The 17,554-nt window shown below is 37.7% G+C and overlaps 1 protein-coding gene across 2 annotated transcripts in view; it reads left to right on the forward strand.

Moving 5' to 3' along the window:
• Positions 1-17,554, forward strand: part of CERS6 (ceramide synthase 6) — a 258,769-nt gene that overhangs the window by 113,102 nt on the left and 128,113 nt on the right. The gene's annotated exons all lie outside the window — the stretch shown is intronic.

Raw genomic sequence — 17,554 nt, forward strand, 5'->3', positions numbered from 1 at the left:
GGTGCAGCAGTTGAGCCCTGGGCTGCGAAGCTGCCCGCAGCCTATGCAGCGCAGGTTCGATCCCCAGCCCCTGGCGAGGGTCCCACATGGCATGGCAGACTTCTCCTGTCTCACCTGCTGCTCCCCTCAGCAGTGTACTTCGGTCCTTCTGCCTGTTCTGCTCCCCACTCTGACTCTGGTGAATTCTCTCACACTTCTGCGCTTCTGACTATATCCAGTGCTTGTATAAAAAAATAAATAAATCTCAAGGAAGGAAGGAAGGAAGGAAGGAAGGAAGGAAGGAAGGAAGGAAGGAAGGAAGGAAGGAAGGAAGGAAGGAAGGAAGGAAGGAAGGAAGGAAGGAAGGAAGGAAGGAAGGAAGGAAGGAAGGAAGGAAGGAAGGAAGGAAGGAAGGAAGGAAGGAAGGAAGGAAGGAAGGAAGGAAGGAAGGAAGGAAGGAAGGAAGGAAGGAAGGAAGGAAGGAAGGAAGGAAGGAAGGAAGGAAGGAAGGACCTTGGATCTGAGGCATCCAGGATGAGAGGGGGAGGGGAGAGCACACTAGAGTACGGTGGAAGAATACAGGTGATTTGGTGGTGGGAGAGCTATGGTTACCACACCTAAGAGGAAAAATCCTGTACTGTCAAAAAATTAACAAGGATGTAAAACAAAATTAACAAGGATGTAAAAAAACAAAAACAAAAATGACAACAGGTTTCATTTGAGATGGAGGTAAATGGTATATTTAGAAATTTATGTCATTTGACATTTCTAATATGATTGTGGCTAAGTATTTTTTGGTGCCAATTTTAAATAGTTTTATTTAAAATATTACGATTTCTCACTTACAATAACAATATAAAGTGCAGTGTTAACATACTTTCTTTCCCTGCACACTTGGTTCTGTAGCCAAGTTTCAAGAATGCTCAGTTATTACTATTGCAGCTCAGCTTTTAACAGTCATAGAATTTGTTACAAATTTGGGTCCTTCAGTGTTTTGGAACTTCCTCAATGGTGGGCCCAGAGGAGGCACCACCAGGTGGAGGAGCTCCACTAGCAGGGAAGCCCTTAGGTATCCCTCCTGGCATTAATAGCGGCCAAGTATTTTTTAAATGGAGTTGATAAAGAAAAAAAAAAGAATTTAGATATATTGTTTGATACCATAGAGCAAAAAAGAATAAATAGTATCTATATATGTGTTGAATATAAGTTAACTTGGATTCATTAATAGTATGAGTTACCCAACAAGGTTAGGAAAAAAATCTGATCCAATGAAATTCAGGTTTGTGATCACTGTGTGTGCATGAAGGAATGAAGTGTAAGGTTTGACCTTGATAGTCACTCTTGGGACTGGATGGCATTTGACTCCTAGCCCCAGCTGCTCTGGCCTGAACAGGTCACCATTCAGGAAAAAATTTCTTGCAATAAGGCTGAATTTTCAGGGACATTGTTTTGGACTCTGAACAGTCTCCAAATCAACATGAAACATTTTGTAGCTAATTTATTCCATGAATTTGCATTTTGTGCAGTGTGTGGGAGATCGCCTTCTATATAGTTTAAAAGGCCTGGAAAAATCCTCCCCTCCCTTCATGTCAGCATTCCCATGTAGTGAGCTGGCAACTGTGGTCTTTCATTCTATTAAAGGAGAAACAAAACCTCACAGTTCCTGACTTCTTTATACTCAACTGCTGCTTGCTGGGTTCTGTTTTGAAGGTCCAAGTGGTGTTTGTTAAAACCATGGTGTTTTTGCCGAATAGCTAATAATTTTGAGAAAAGAGAAGCCAAATGAGCACAAGCGGGCATTGAGGATGGGGAGAAATTGGACCCTCCTGTTCATGTTTGAACATTTCCCTTTCATCTTCTCTATGGAATCACCCTGACTTAGATGGCACTTAGGTTCCCTTGGCAAGTGAGGGACCCAAGGAGTGATTGGACGCCACAATGAGTATTTGTAACATTTAGGGAAAGCAAGTACAGAGAGTGATAATCAATAGGCATGTAGGACAGCATCTGGGCTTTGATTCTGAACAATTAAAAAAAATCAAACAATGATTTTTGTTAAATAGTGCCTAGATAATATTAGAGATTTTACTGTTTGTAGATGTGCCAGGTTTCTCTGAAGCCCCTTATCCGTGTTTGGCAACAGTCTCTCAGTGACCACTATTTTTTTTAAAGATTTATTTATTTATCCATATAAGAGCTGGGGTACAGACCAGAGGTACGGGGGGTGAGAGGACTCACCAGAGACAGGGGGGAACAGAACAGGCAGACTAACGAAATAAACTGCTGAGGGGAGCAGCCAGTGAGACAGGAGAGGTCTGCTTGCCATGTGGGTTGCTCCGGGGCTGATGGGGATTGAACCGGCACTGCAGAGGCTGCAGACAGCGTCACAGCGCTGCGCTCAACTACCTGCACCACCAGGGAGGCCCTGTTTAAGTCTTAATCTCAGTCCTTTATTGACCTCAAGCCTAAAGTAAGTAGTGAAACAGTAAGCCTTTTTGGCTTATTCGCACAGTTGAAATTATGGAGAACTCCTATTTGATATAGTTTGCAGTGAAAACTTTATGTAGTGGATATGAAAACAGCTTGTTATAAAGAAGTCGTGTGTTTGAGGAAGTCATTGTCAACTTCTTAGAGAAGACAAAAACAAAGATTTAAATATTTTTACACTACTTGGAGCCATCTTTCTTTTTTTAAAGAGTTATTTATTTATGCATACAAGAACTGGGGTACAGGCCAGAGGTGCGGGGGGTGAGAGGAGCCATCCTTAATTAAGATACCTTTGATTTTCGTCCTTTTCCTATTTCCATTTCCACTTAGAAGTTATAAACAATTTCTGATTTTTAGTAGATTTGGGCTATCTAAAGCTGTTTCTCAGGGCTTCCCTGGTGGCACAAGGGGTTAAGATGCAACTTATGAAGCTGTCCGCAGCCACTACAGCACAAGTTCAATCTCCAGCCAGGGAGCTACCCACATGGCGCAGCAGACCTCTCCTCCTGACTCACCCACTGCTCCCCTTAGCAGTGTGTTTCAGTCAATCTGCCCGTTCTGTTCCCCACTCTGTCTCTAGTGAATCCTCTCACCCCCACACCTCTGGCCTATATCCCAGTTCTTGTAGGCATAAATAAATAATCTTTTTTTTTTAAATAAATTGTGTTAAAATAAAACACAATTTCAAAAAGGCCTAATAGGACATTACCACAAAAAAATTGTGTTTGAAACAATTGGTGTAATATAGTGTGTTAGGCATGTGTGTGTGTGTGTGTGTGTGTGTGTGTGTGTAGTGGGTCTTGGACAGGGTTGGTAAACTATAGCCAGTCAAATCTGGCCTGTACCAGTTTTTGTATGACCTGTGAGATAAGAATGTTTTTATGTTTTAAAATGATTAAATTTTAAATAGTTATATAATAACTTACATAATAATCTATGATTTTGCTTGTTGGCTCAAAAATTCTAAAATATTTACTATCTGGCTCTTCCAGAAAAAGTTTGCACAACCCTAATCTAGGAAATGATGTCATAGACTTCTCTCCTGATTTTGATTTAAGAAATGTTCATACCCTTTTGTTCCACTCTTTTACATTATTCTTCCTAGTTATCAAAACTAGTGTCTCCTAACAGAAATGTACCTTATTTTTGCAGTCTTTTCAGGGGCTAATGAAGAGGGCGCTATGGATTTGGCTAGTGAGGACCAAGGTAGAATCTAAAGGTGGAATTTGATTATTGTAAGCCTTAATACCACACTCGATGTATAGCAATGTCTTCAGGAACCAAAATCTAACTATAAATGGGAAAAATCTTCGAGGCAGAGCCGACTGCAGAAACAACACAGGCTTTAATTATTAGCCCCTTTAGAAAGAAGTTTTAATTTCTAGACGGAGTTCTGAGAAAATACATGCCATTCATTCCCTAAAGACAGGCTTGCTTCTCTAGTTCATTTCTTGCAGTGTTACTCCAGTTAACCTCCAGTTAACATGAAAGAGCCTTTATAGCTCCAGGAAGTAGTGTTACTCTAAAGCATGCAATGGAGCCAAGAAAGAATGTGTGTTTATTAAATTAACCATTACATCCTGCATATGTACGAGTCATTATGAAGAACTCCTTGAGAACCTATTTACAATATAATTGTGTGACTGCCTTTAATTACATAGTATACATTTCCTAGGAAAACTGTAAATACATTTTATTTTTGTTACTAGACTTTTTTTCCCACTAACATGCTGTCGTTTGTCAAGTGCTTTGAGTGACTGATATGCTATAGTAACTCTAGTTGTAAAATTTGTATGCATTTTTCTCTCTATATCCTCTACCTTTCCTCTTGTTGTGACCTCCTTCTTTATATACATTTTCAAACTTTAAAAAGTCTATGATCAAAACTTTGACAATGTGACAATTTTTTTTGTAATAATTCTTCCTTACTGTTTTCTCTCAAAGTGAAAACACTGATATACCTTTACTATCATTTTAATTTAAAAAAGAAAAGGGAAATACAAGAATATAATCCATTCAGATAAATGTTTGATTATGTCAAGAATGTTTTAGTTTTTTGGTCTAACAACCCTGGAAAGCTGTGTAGAGGTTCCTTAAACTACTAAAAGTGGAGCTATCATATGACCCAGCAATACCACTCCTGGGAATCTACGCAAAGGACACAAAAACATTAATTCAAAAGGATACCTGCACCCCATGTTTATTGCAGCATTATTTACAATAGGTAAGATATGGACACAATCTAAATGCCCTGGATTAAGAAGAGGTGAGATTACTGTTCAGCAATCAAAAAGGATAAACCCATGCCATTCGCAGCAACATGGATGGAGCTAGAAGGGATCATGCTCAGCAAAGTAAACCAGAAGGAAAAAGAAAAATATCAGATGGTTTCACTTATAGGAGGAATATAGGGGAACCAAATAAGGGATCAGGTAAACAACAACAACAATAGTTTTAAATAAAAAAAATTTAACAGGCAACTGTAAATCCAGAGACATTCTGCAGGGGAGAGGGAGGCAGAGGGATCAAAATGGGGGAGGGGGAAGCACAAGCAACTGCACGAGTGAATTGGTGGTGGGAATTTTACAGGGACTACACCTGAGAGGAGAAAGTATACATTGCACAAAAATTAACAATGATGTAATATATATATATATATATATATATATATTTAAAACCCACCAAAACAACTTCACGAAAAACAATTTTCAAGTTTTATGTCCTTTTCAGATCCCAGAATGAACCTTGACACCCTTGGTGCCCATCCCCACGCGCTCTTCCTCCACCACCTGCTAACATGGTACAACCTTTCCCCTTGCATTAGAGCCATAGAAGCCTTGCCCCTTTCTCCCTCCATTATGTTACTGCAAAAGTCTGCAGAGGATTTGGACATTGGGGAAACTATAGGGCTCAGTAGAATTTTCTTCTAGGTTTGTGTTCTGCCTGATTCTCTCCTGCATCTCTCTCTCCCCACTCCTTCACCTCAGTCTAGGGGGTGACAACATTGGCCTCTTACCAAGACTTCCGGATCTGATGCTGAAAGACTGAGTTCTCCAGGCATTTTTCCATAGTGATTTTAGGGCATGATGACCTTGAAATCATAGTTACTGTTCTGATACTGTCACAAGCTGGAATTGCAGACAGAGAATGTGAATGACTTCTCAGAATAGGTAAGGCTGCTTTAGCTGTGCAGCTGTCACCCATCAAGGATCAGCTTTGTGAACTGCCAGTTCATTGAGAGAGGGACCATATTTATATTCTTATTAACACCCCCAGATCTAGTAATATGTCTTGGCTTTTGATAAATCTTCAGTATGTCTCTCTTAATGAATGGCTATCTGTTTGTTAGCTTAATCACAGATAGAATTTCTTTAATTTCTCTACATTTTTGTTGGATGGACATTTTCTAGGAACTGAACAATCATTAGGCCATTAGAAAATGAGGGTGAAATTTTACCCATGAAAATTCCATGCCTCAGGAAAATTCCATTCTGGCTTATTCATATAGTTTAGAGAGTAAGAATTAAGAATAAAACACCCCACTCATCTGTGCCACATAAAAAAATGAAAAGCTTAGAGCAAAGGTTGTGAATTGGTGACGCCATGTCAAATCCAGCTTGCAAAATTTGTTTTCTTTGGCTTGTGTAGTATTTTATTTTTAATTGAATTAATTGGCAGTATTTTAACAGATCAGATTTCATATAAAATATTTAAGTCAGATTTCCAGCTTTCTCTAAGAAAAATGGGAAAAACCTGGCAACATTTAAGTTTGCATTTTTTCTTGACATTTCACTGACCCTTATTTCAATGGGGTATTGAAATTGCAACAGCCTGCAGCACCTCCTATCATGTCCCAGACATGGAAACTGGATGCCAGTCACCACTTACCCCGCTACCCATAGCCAAGAGCAAACATCTCATTTGCCAGCCCTGCCTGGTGCCTGCAAGATTTAAGTTTGCAACTATTTGTTTGGAGGCTTTGCATTTAAAGGCTTTGCACTGACCTGAAGTTTAGGTATTTAATTTTATGGCTGGAAGTTTAGAAGTGAATGTGCAAAGGAGTTTAAAATATCTATGAAGAAACATAAATTCCTTTTGTTCATCTGTATATCTTCAGTGGTCGATTTCTCTCCGTACCCTATCCTATTTATAATACCACAATGTTGTGGAAATTCACTGCTGTAGTTTTCACTTCCCAGCTCTACTAAATTTTATTCAACACTTTCGGAGAGGCTTGTACAACGTGCAGATTTAGTGTAATAGCAATCTCAAGTTGTTTTGTAACATTAAATATTAAATAACTTTAAAACTGCAAACAAGGGGAAAGCAAAAAGTTAGCCAAATCCTGACACAAAATGTAATAAAGAAAAACAAAGAGCCTCTCTTTATTGACCTACTGCTTAACCACTTCAGTAGAAAGTATCTTCTTTAAATTGAATGTGAAAAGTTCATCCTCAAGTCATATTCTAGTTCAGTAGTGTGACCACTGGCACTGACCTATACAGTTAATCATAAAACTTAGTTCAGAAATCCTTTATTGGGTGCCTGTCATATACCTGCTATAAAAGTAATAATAATGATGGTTAAAATTTGTTGCCATAAATTGAAATGCTGTTCTTTGTTCTTTATAAGTGTCATCTCATTAAATTGATACCATACTCTCATCAACACTTCGAGATAGGTAGTTTTATCTTCATTTTATAAGTGAGGTGACAAAGGCACAGGGAGTGCCCAAGATCACAGAGACTCTGAAATCTGTAGATGAGGTATCACTGCCCACATCATGTGAATGAACACAGCCTCCCCACTGCTAGTCCTGGGTTATAATGCATAGACCTTTAACTTAGAGCAGAAATCCAATGGGTTGTTGATCATGTAAAGGATAGTGTGTATATATATGTAGGTGTGTATATATATTCTTTATATTTGCATGGCTTACTATGGGGAAAAACACTTCTACCTCGAGGTAGAAGTCAGAGAAAACTTCAGAAAGGTTATGGTAAGTTGAGTTGCTTAAAAACAAAAGAAAATTTCTAGAAGAGGGGCCTACCTGGTGGCGTAGGTATTGAGTCTCAGAGGTAACACCATGAAGGCCCACTGCGACAGCCTGGGTTCGATCCCTGGCCTGGGAGCTAACCCACATGGTGCAGCAGAACTCTCCTGTCTTGCCTGCTGCTCCCCTCAGCAGTGTATTTCAGTAGCTCTGCCTGTTCTGCTCCCCACTATATCTCTGGTGAATCCTCTCATTCCCCACACTTCTGGCCTATATCCCAGTTCTTCTGCGCAAAAATAAAATAAAATCTTACAAAAATAAGAAAAAGGAGAATTTCCAGAAGAGAGCTGGGTATGAGCAAAGGTACTTTCCTTAAAATGAATGGTCTATTCAGGAGATGGAAGGCGACCCAGGTACCTTGAAGGTAATATTTGTAGGCAGTATATGGAGACAACTATGTAGTCTTTATATCCAAATTAAAAGAAAAAATAGAATCAACGTCTGATTGATCAGGAATGAGATTTGTCAAATCACCTTGAAGAGGTGATTGTAGGCTTCACTAGGGCAACATTTGATTAGCTTCATTCATCCAACTAAGGAAAGGGTGGGGCACCGAGAATAACTTCCTCATTGTTGAGTACACTCTGAGGTGCAAGTTGACTGAGTATGTTAACAGTCTATGGGAAGCCAGGGTTGGCTTCTAGATGTAAGACTGACTCTTAGATGAAAGTTCTTTAGGACGTCTTAAATTTACCATTTCTTTTTTGTTCTGTTTGAATATTTTGCATCAATCTCCTTATACTCTGGACCTCTGTGCAGATGTGCCTGTTGAAAAGGGAAATTCACGCCAAAGCAAATATTCTGAACTGTGTGACTATTCTCTTTTTCATGAGTAAGTTAATCAGTTGACATCCTGGCGTAATGTCCATCTGTCTGTAAAGCTCCACGAAGGCTTGTTATCCTCTGTGAGAAAGATGAAAACTAAATGTATGAAGTGGGGCAGAGCCTGAAAGGTTGGAAGCAGAAGAAATACTAGTAAATAAAGGGGATATTTCCAAGGTAGAACTTTGAGATTAGGTGATAATGGGATTAGAGTGGTTGGAGGAGCAGTCACAATCAAGGTTAGGGACTGAGAGGATAATAATGCCCTTGACACAGATGGAAGGTAGGTTTTGTGGATTTGGGAAGAAAGATAGCAAATGCTTGATTTTGAATTTTGCGTTCAAGGTGCCTGTGTTGGAGGAGAGTCTTGTGTTTGGGTATCCAAGTTTATGAAGCCGGTTAGAGGCAATGACTGTGCAGCATACAGGGAGTAGTGAGTTCACCTGGAGGGAGCGAGCAAATGAGTGAAAAGGAGGCTGAGGATGGAACCCTGGGTGTCACTGACATCAGAGAAGAGCAAGAGCGACCTGTGCAAAAGGTGAGAGAGACACAGAGTTGGGATGAAACAGGGAAAGAGCAAGAGCAGCTGTGATTCAAACAAAACAGAATTGCCTGTTTTGTCAAATATTGCAGCATCAAAAGAAAATACTTAAGACTCTAATAAGATATAAGAGTTCAAAGAGACATTCAAGGTCTGATTGCTTCCCCAGAAGAGATTTGAATGTGCCGGAAATCACCCTCAGAGGACTTGATTGGCAATCTCCTGCCGATTCCATTGTTTCCTGCTGCCTGTTACTTTCTAAGTATAGCTTTACTGTCAGTATGCAATACCATGTGATGCTACTTGCTACCAGACGTCATGATGCTGCTTTAAAGTGGACAGTTCAGTCTCACTGTCTCCCTGTGCTCACAGTAAAAAGAGAGTCCCAAGTGTTTAGAATGTGAGATGCTGCAGTATGAATGTACAGTACTTGTGTGGGGCAACTCATTACCTTTCAATCAGCACCCAGCTTACCTGGCATCAGCTAAGAATCTCATGTGTGTATAGAAATGGGTTCAAATTTTGAATCGCCTTATTCTTTTTGCAAGTGTGTGGTTGACTGACTTTTGCGGGCGGAAATCTCAGAATCAGTTTGTCTGAGTATATCCCTTGTTTTAAAAGAGGAAGGAGAAAGAACATCCTCCTCCCAAGGAAAAGATACTAGGGCAGAAGCCTACACACCTAGATTTGTCTCCAACTAGAAGACCCTTGACATCCAATGAGTTAACTTTTATATATACTTACACATACACACATACTTACAGAAGTACATACTATCTAGCTATGTGTATGTGCATAAACCTATATAATATACATATGTATATACGTATATGTAACCGTGCACACCTACAAGCATATTTTTTTCACAGACAAAGGTGCAAGATGTGACACATGATTTTAAAGGCTTGCATGGTGAGACTGGTATGTCATGGCAAGCCAATTAAGAATAAACCTAATTGGCAACCTGGGTTCATTCCTGTCTATCTCTCTCTGATTTTTTTAATCATTTCCCCATTTTCTCATTAAGTTCTAACAGTCCTGAAAAATAGATATTTAAATAAGCCAAATAAATTGTATGCTGTTATTGTAGCAGGATTTAGGGATAAATCCTGGTGAAAGTCTGCTGCTCTGTGTCCTATCCATGAGATGTACAGTAGAGACAACAAAAGGGGCAGTAGACAGTGAAGAATTAATCTCCTTTTTAAACCTAAAAGTACATATATTTTGAAAACTTAAGGACCACTAGTTCCGATTTTCCCCTTTTCTATGCAGTCACAGCATCTGCATTGAATAAATGACTTTGTCTTCAGTCTGCTTTTAGATAAGAAAAAAAAAATAACATCAATTTAACTCTAAATGATCATAAATGTTTTGCTGCTTTTGCTTCATCCATACACTTAAAAAGAGTGACATTTGCAAGTGTGTGCTCCAAGGTCATATAGACTAAATTTATTTTTGGTACCAGGGGAACAGTCTTAGTTTTATTCTATTTTTTAAAATTCTTACTCTAGACAAATGTTAGTTGTAAGATGCTCATTTATCTTTTTCTAATTTCCACAAATCTTGGACAAATTTAAAAGTACATGGAATTTAAGTTCACAAATGTCTAGTTTACATTCAGGAGAATTCTAGGAGTAAGAGCTATTTTACGGGCATAATGACCTAACAGCAGTGTAATTTGTAGACACTGGTTTTTGCAGATCTATTATGAGTAGGTGTAGGGGACTGACACAGGCTTGGGAAAGACTGGGATGGGAAGGTACAGTTATCAGCAGTGCTGAATTCTATCTTGCTGGGTGCTTGACAGGAGTAATCAGTCTGGAGAAGAGAGAATGGATCCCAGTGAAGAATTGAAGAGATATTCAATCTAATTTAACTGCTAATAGAATCTAGGAACAAAGCATGAAAAGGGAGTTCCCAAAATGGTTAAATCTAAGAAAATTAATATCCCAAAATAGTTAAATCTAAGAAACCAAGCACAGTAGATTTAGAACTAAGAATAAAATGTGTAAAATAGCTGAACGCTTCTAATGGATTTTAACTCTGAAACCATGAGTATAATGACAGGAAAAGAGTCAAATTAGTTACAGTACTTAGAAAAGTATGCTTGGGGTTCTGACCTAAAGTCGTTCATGGTGTGTACAGGTGTGAGAGAAGGAAGTCATTTAATGAGCATTTTAGTGAGCATGAAATTGTTATTCATGCTACTTTTTTATAATGAATTATTTTAAAATACAAAGAGTAATATAAGAAACACTCATTCAACATTATCTCCCCCTTTTCAAAGAAATAAAATATTACCAAAGCAGCTGAAGCTGCCTTCTCTGTTCTCTTCTACCCTCTAGAGGTACTTTCCCTCCCAAATTGGGTATTTTTATTACCCTCTTTATTTTCATGCGACATATATGCATTTTTTGCATATTACCAATCTTTACCAATAAGTGCTTAATTTATTTTTGACTTAATGATTTAGTGAGACTGTTCTGCTCAAAGTAAGTTGAATTCGACCTGAGGATGAAAAGTGAATAGGTTCACCTCATCTCCAACCTCAGTGACTTTGTACTGTTACTTCTCAGAGAACAGATGGGTCTTCAGCAAATGAGGTAAATTATTTGGAGTCACAGAGTTAATTATTGATGAAGGTAGAAATAACATTAGGAAATGTTTGCATAATTGGTCTGCATAATTGGTCCATGAGATGAGAAGTATCTTTTCCCTTAGCTAGAGTATTTCTTTGAACTCCTGAACTAATGAAAGTTTGAAAGCTATCCTGGGAATTTAGATTTTCTATCAGTATTAAAAAAAAGGAATCTATATTCTCACCTTTATTTCATTCGTTAAGCTACATGGTTTGTTTTTAAAACTGGAATCAATTTTCTTTCTCCCTAGTTTATGAACTTATCTACTGAACTCAATTAATGAAGTTAGTGACCCAGTAACAGTTTGTAAGGAGAATACCAACCTAAAAATCATCCTATATCTCTTAAAAACTCTTCTCAGATAAAAATCTGTTAGTTAAAAAAGACTTCAGGTCTTTTTCTCACTTCAAAATACTTCATACTCAATATAAAGAAAACTAAAAGCCTGTGGAACAAGAAATAAGTGTCAGCATCCTCAATGTGATTCAATGGTTAAATTTTTTGAAAGAAAATATGTAGCTCTATGTTACTTCTCTTTATGTATTGGACAAGAAATGAGCTAATTTTTTTTTTTTTAGTTTACATGATGGAATGACTAAAATGAAAAATGTGTCAACATTAATAAGCCAATTTCAGAATCAAACTTCATACTCATTTTTGTGCTCTAACAAATGCGTTCAGTAACAGTATTTTGTGTTATTCAGACCATTCCAGTGTTGACTGTCTTTGACCCAAATTCTTACTACATTGATTGTTAAAAAAAAAAGGCATCGACACTATTTGCTATGTCCTCTTTCTTAGGTTTTGCACAATTCCTGGAAATAGCTGATAAAATTACTTGATTAAGAACTATTTTAATTAAAATAAATATATATATGTAAGTAAGGCACTAATTTAGCAGCTATTCTCACAAAATACTGCTGTCAGAAATACAAAGATAAATAAGACTGAGTCTCCCACACTTGGAACTCAAAAGCAAGTCAGAGGTTTGTGGCTGTAATCACAGACCAGTTAAGGGATTCATCATCAAGAATTACAGTACTCTCTGTTCAACATTCAGAAAAGATGGCTTCGTAGAATAGCTAGCATTTCACATAAATCTCCAAGGAAGGGTTGTATTTCAGCAGGTAAAGAGATGAGTCTGTAAAATGGAGAAGAGCCTCCTGTGTATTTTCTGTGGCCGTTGACAAACTCAGTATTATTTTAGCTGCCCCAGTATTTGAAAATTGCGGTCTGTCCCTACCTCTAGTTTTGCAAGCAGCCATTTTGTTCATCAGGACAGAGACTGTTCTCACTTTGAGGTATGTCCATTAACGTCTCCTCAATTTGAAACACCCTTTAAGCTCAAACCATTTTATGCCGGGTGTGTACAAGCGGAGAGAGACAGCATGCCTAGTGACTAAGAGCTGGGAAACCGGAGCCTCGCTGCCTCATTTCCCATCCTGGCTCTCCCTAACTCACTGTGTGACCTTTGGCAAGTTGTAAAACCACTCTATATACTTGTTTTCTCATCTGGAAAAAAAAGGAATGATGATAATAATACCTACCTTGTTGTGTGGAATAGTACCACTAAATGACTTCCCTGTATCAGTAAAGTGCCTGGAACAACTCCTGGTACAGGGGAAACTCCTTAAATGTAAATAAAATGGCCCATCTGCCCACCCTGCTTGCTCTAGAATGGTGTGCTGCGGTGAGCCTGGGATGTTTTTCCTGGCTCCTGCCCTCTCTGTAGATTAGGATCCCTATGCCATTAAGACAGCCTGGCAGCAAGACACCTGACCTTGTCTCTCTGATTCCCGCTTTTATGGCACATTTACTGGTCCTGATTTTAACAAAGAGCTCTTTCAGCCTTGTTGAGTAAGAATGATAAACCAGATTCAATGGGTGGCAGTTTTTACTAGTTTTCCACTTTAATTTTCAGGTTTGATGGATATAAAAGGTTTCCATGTCCAAACAAATGTAGTGGAACACATTGACATCTGTGGGCAAAGAAATGCACTCATTCTGCAGGATCTGAGAGCCCCTTTAGAGTCAGCACTGTATCAGTTTCATGTTCTGCTTCTGCCACCTCGCCACTTAGCAACTGTGTGACCTTCGGCAAGCTAAGCTCCAGGCCTCTGTTTCCAAAAGGGCTGCTAACTTGCAGTGCTATTTCCTTGACCCAAGTCTTTAAGGGATACTGTGGTGATTGGGAGCACCCCCTACCTGCTCCTTAGGCTCTGCTCCCAGTTCTGCCAGCCAGGCTGCATAACATGGTTGTTCTCACTCCTATTTTCTTTCTTTTTTTCTCCCCATGGTTGTGAATTTTTATTTATTTATTCATTTTCTTACATCATTGCTAATTTTCGGACAATATCTGATTTCTCCCCTCACGTGTAGCCCCGGTAGTTCCCCCACCACCACAGCACCATCACCACAGTCCCCTGTGCTCCTCCCTGCCCTGTTTTGGCCCCTCTCACACCTCCCCTGCTGTGTGCCTCAAAGCTCTTCTGTTTTCTGTGTCCTTGTGCATTTATGCTTTCCTTAACAAAATCCCTCTTCTGTTTAGTGCTACAGCATAGAGGCACAGAGGTAAATCCATGCTTTCAATTTGCCATCTTTAACCAGGAGTTACCTTTTTAAGTTTTTAAAAACACATCCTTTAATTATATTTTGTGTTATCATTAATATAACAAACAAGTCTTTTGAAATTTCCCTGTAAGAATAAATTTAATGTTTCCCTTCTCCATTCCTTGTTTTCATGAATATCATCTTGAGGATTCATCCTTTGATTGTTGTTGTTAAATATTTTATACTAAATTATCCCTTAAGAACAATAGCATTTAATTTAGCAGTGAAACTTAGGGCAGTTATTTGCATTGCTAACCATAGTCCTTTTATTATAAAATTTTTTTTGAATTCTTATTTTTTTTTACATCTCTGTGAGTTGGAGTTGGCTTGAATAATTTTTTAGTAAAGGGTAATGAGTAATGTATTGTCAGAACCTTTGAGTAAGTAGGACTACCTTAAATATTACTTTACAAATGCAAGGTCTTTTGACTGGCAGTAGTTTTCTTTGAGTCTTCTCTTTCTTTGTAATCTAGTAATACAGAGGAGAAATTTAAGAACAACTACACATTTGTTCTTTTGAAGGTGACTTATTTTCATTTGATTTGTGTGTTGGCTACTTATTGATTTTATGTCTGGGTACTGAAAAATCTGAAAAACAATTTAAACCTAGGTTTAAAAATTTTTATCAGAATGTAGCTTTTGAATTGATATTATTTGGAATACATTTTAGTAGTTTCAGTTAGGTCTTCACTACCATTAATTCAATTCTTCACTTGTGTTTTCACGGAAAAAATGTAATTCAACTTGGTTTTGCTGGTCCTCAAGATCTAGGGTTTTCTTTCATCCATTGATCCTTTTTCTAGCCTCATGAGAGTGTTTTTTTCCCCACATTAATTATGTAGCATTACTTTTATACTTTGTTATATATCTAACAGTATGTTATATACTTTTTTCCTCCATGACCCCTCTTTATGGATAGTATTTTGTCATTTCATTTTTAGGTTCCTTATAGTACTCCTTTATTTCACTAAGAATCTCTTTTAACCTTGCGCAATTGTCTGTTCTTGATTGATAGCTTTCTATTTTTGTGTTTAGGGATGTCTTTTTGTATCGTATTAACAATGCCAAATACCTTTCTAAAAATCACATACTATTTCTCTAGGGGGTGGTTTGGGGGAAACAGTCTTCCTTTGAATCCTTAGCACATTCCTTTCTTGCCATATTATGCAGTGCTTCTTAGAAGATCTGTGCTGACATTTAACTGTTTTCATTCCTAAATTTGGATGTAACCATCTACACCTGCTCAGGGAGCAGTGCATGGATTGCTGTTGCCCAACTCTCCTTTCTTTTGTTTGCTGAGATGAGTCCCTTTTGAGATCTCTGACTTTGTAGCTGGTTAATGTTTATAGGCTCTAGTCCATTCTCATTGGACTAGAAGAGTTTCCTATAGCAGTTACTAATTGATGGGATAGAGGATTCTCCTGCTGCCCAAAAGCATCATTTATAACAGAGCCATGTTTCTGATGATTGCAGATTTTTTGCATTTCTGTACAATATGGCAGAAAATGGAGAAAGGGAGATGTACAAAGACTTTCCTACTTTCTTCAAAACCCCAAACTTGTTTCCTATTGCCTCTAACTACACTTTTTAAAATTTATTGTATTTTTTTCCTGCTGTAAAAATTCTCTGATTTCTTCCTTTTTGTAAAAAAAGGTGTGTGCACCTTTATTTACCTCTCCTTTTATAGATATGCAGTTGGGAGAGAATATATCAGGCTCTAGTAGCTAGATGCCATTCAAAACTATAGCTTGTATGAAACTACACAAATGAAAAATGTACTTTCTGCTTATGGAACAATGCATGAAAATTTTGCTTCCTGTGGATACTTTGTGGAAATAAATTCTGCCTTGTAAATATTCGTCACAAGTTGTTATTCAAATGATGGAGACATTGGTGTTACTGTAACGGAACCTGTGTCTTGTGAAAATGGGATCATTTTAGTGATGAAATAAAATATAGATATATAGATTATAGGCATTCCAGTGACTTCTGTGAAGTTTTTATTTACACACTAAACTGCCTGGCCGTTGCCTACTAAGAGTCTTAGAGCTGAAGCAGCTGTTTATGAAGTCTCAGTCTATATGTTACAAATTCGGTTGTCTTTAGAAGGCAGAAAAGTGAGCTGTAAATCAATGAAGTGGATTTGGTTTAATATAATAAGGAGTGGGAGGGACTAGAGAGAATTGGGAATTACCTGTGCCACTGAATCCTTGGATCATCAATATAATGTTCAAAAAATATCAAAAAAAGAGTATTACCCTCCCTTTCTAGAGCTGGAATTAAGTTCAAAGGGATACCAATAGATTTGCCCAAACTTGGGAAAATCTATGTCTTAACCCGAACCAGCTATATAACTTGCAGGCCTACCACAAATAAAATGTGGGACACCTTGTCCAACAGTTACTAAGAATTTCAAAATCATGAGAATATTGAACCAAGTTGTGATTGCCTAAGTTACATGCCCTTTCTGAAGCCTTCCCTTAATTTCTGATGTAGATTTAATGCATCCAAATAGAAACACAGATATGGTCACACACAAGAACCAGGAAATTGATAATGGAGATGTATTAAAATCAAATCTTTGACTTTGATGCTGCAGTTAGGGAACCTCCTTTACTGAGAAGAGGGCTTTTGTATGAGGTTTTAGAATCATTACTTTTCTAAACTGTTGGAAGTTTTTGTTAAGTCATTACTGCTTCCCTCAATTTTTATTGTTCCTTCCTGAATTCAGGTTTTATGATTTATTAGTTGAAGTTCAAAGTTCTTTTCTAAGGGTTAGTTCTGATCTAAATTCCAGAATGTTTGGTGAGCCAGTCAGCATAGGAATGAAACTTTTTGAGCGGAGGTTGTGTCTGTTGTTGCCTCTCACTCAGCTCTCCTAGCCCCTTCCCTTGTTCTTTTCCTCTGATCTGAAGATAGTCGTTACTTCTTTGAGAAAATTTTATACAATATGGGAATCATTTCCTAAAATAACCCCCCTTTAAAAAATTTTTATTTTCTTATATCAGTGTTAATTTGGGGGCAGTATTTGATTTCTCCCCTCAGGTGTAATCCCTCTTTTCAACCTTATTTGAAATTTTAGCATGGCTTGTAAACACAAAACATAATTTGCCTCCTCCCAACAAAATGAAATTGACTAGTCTCTTTCCCCTTTTTGTACACTTAAAATTTACAGCCTACTTGCTTATGTAGCACTAACAACGTAACCTCAGGAATGCTCTTCAGTGAAATCTAGTAAGCTTTTAGAGCCACATGTGTATATACTCAGAAACTAAAAATTAGGCATCCATACTAAGAGTTTTTTTGAATAGTAACTATATATACACAATATATAATATCATATTGTAAATACTTATATAATATATAAACTACTTATATTTAAGTAAAGTCATTTTTTAAAAGACTTAACTATTCAATCATTTA

Source organism: Talpa europaea (assembly GCF_964194135.1).
Source record: "Talpa europaea genome assembly, chromosome: 1".
Classification (NCBI taxonomy): Eukaryota; Metazoa; Chordata; class Mammalia; order Eulipotyphla; family Talpidae; genus Talpa; species Talpa europaea.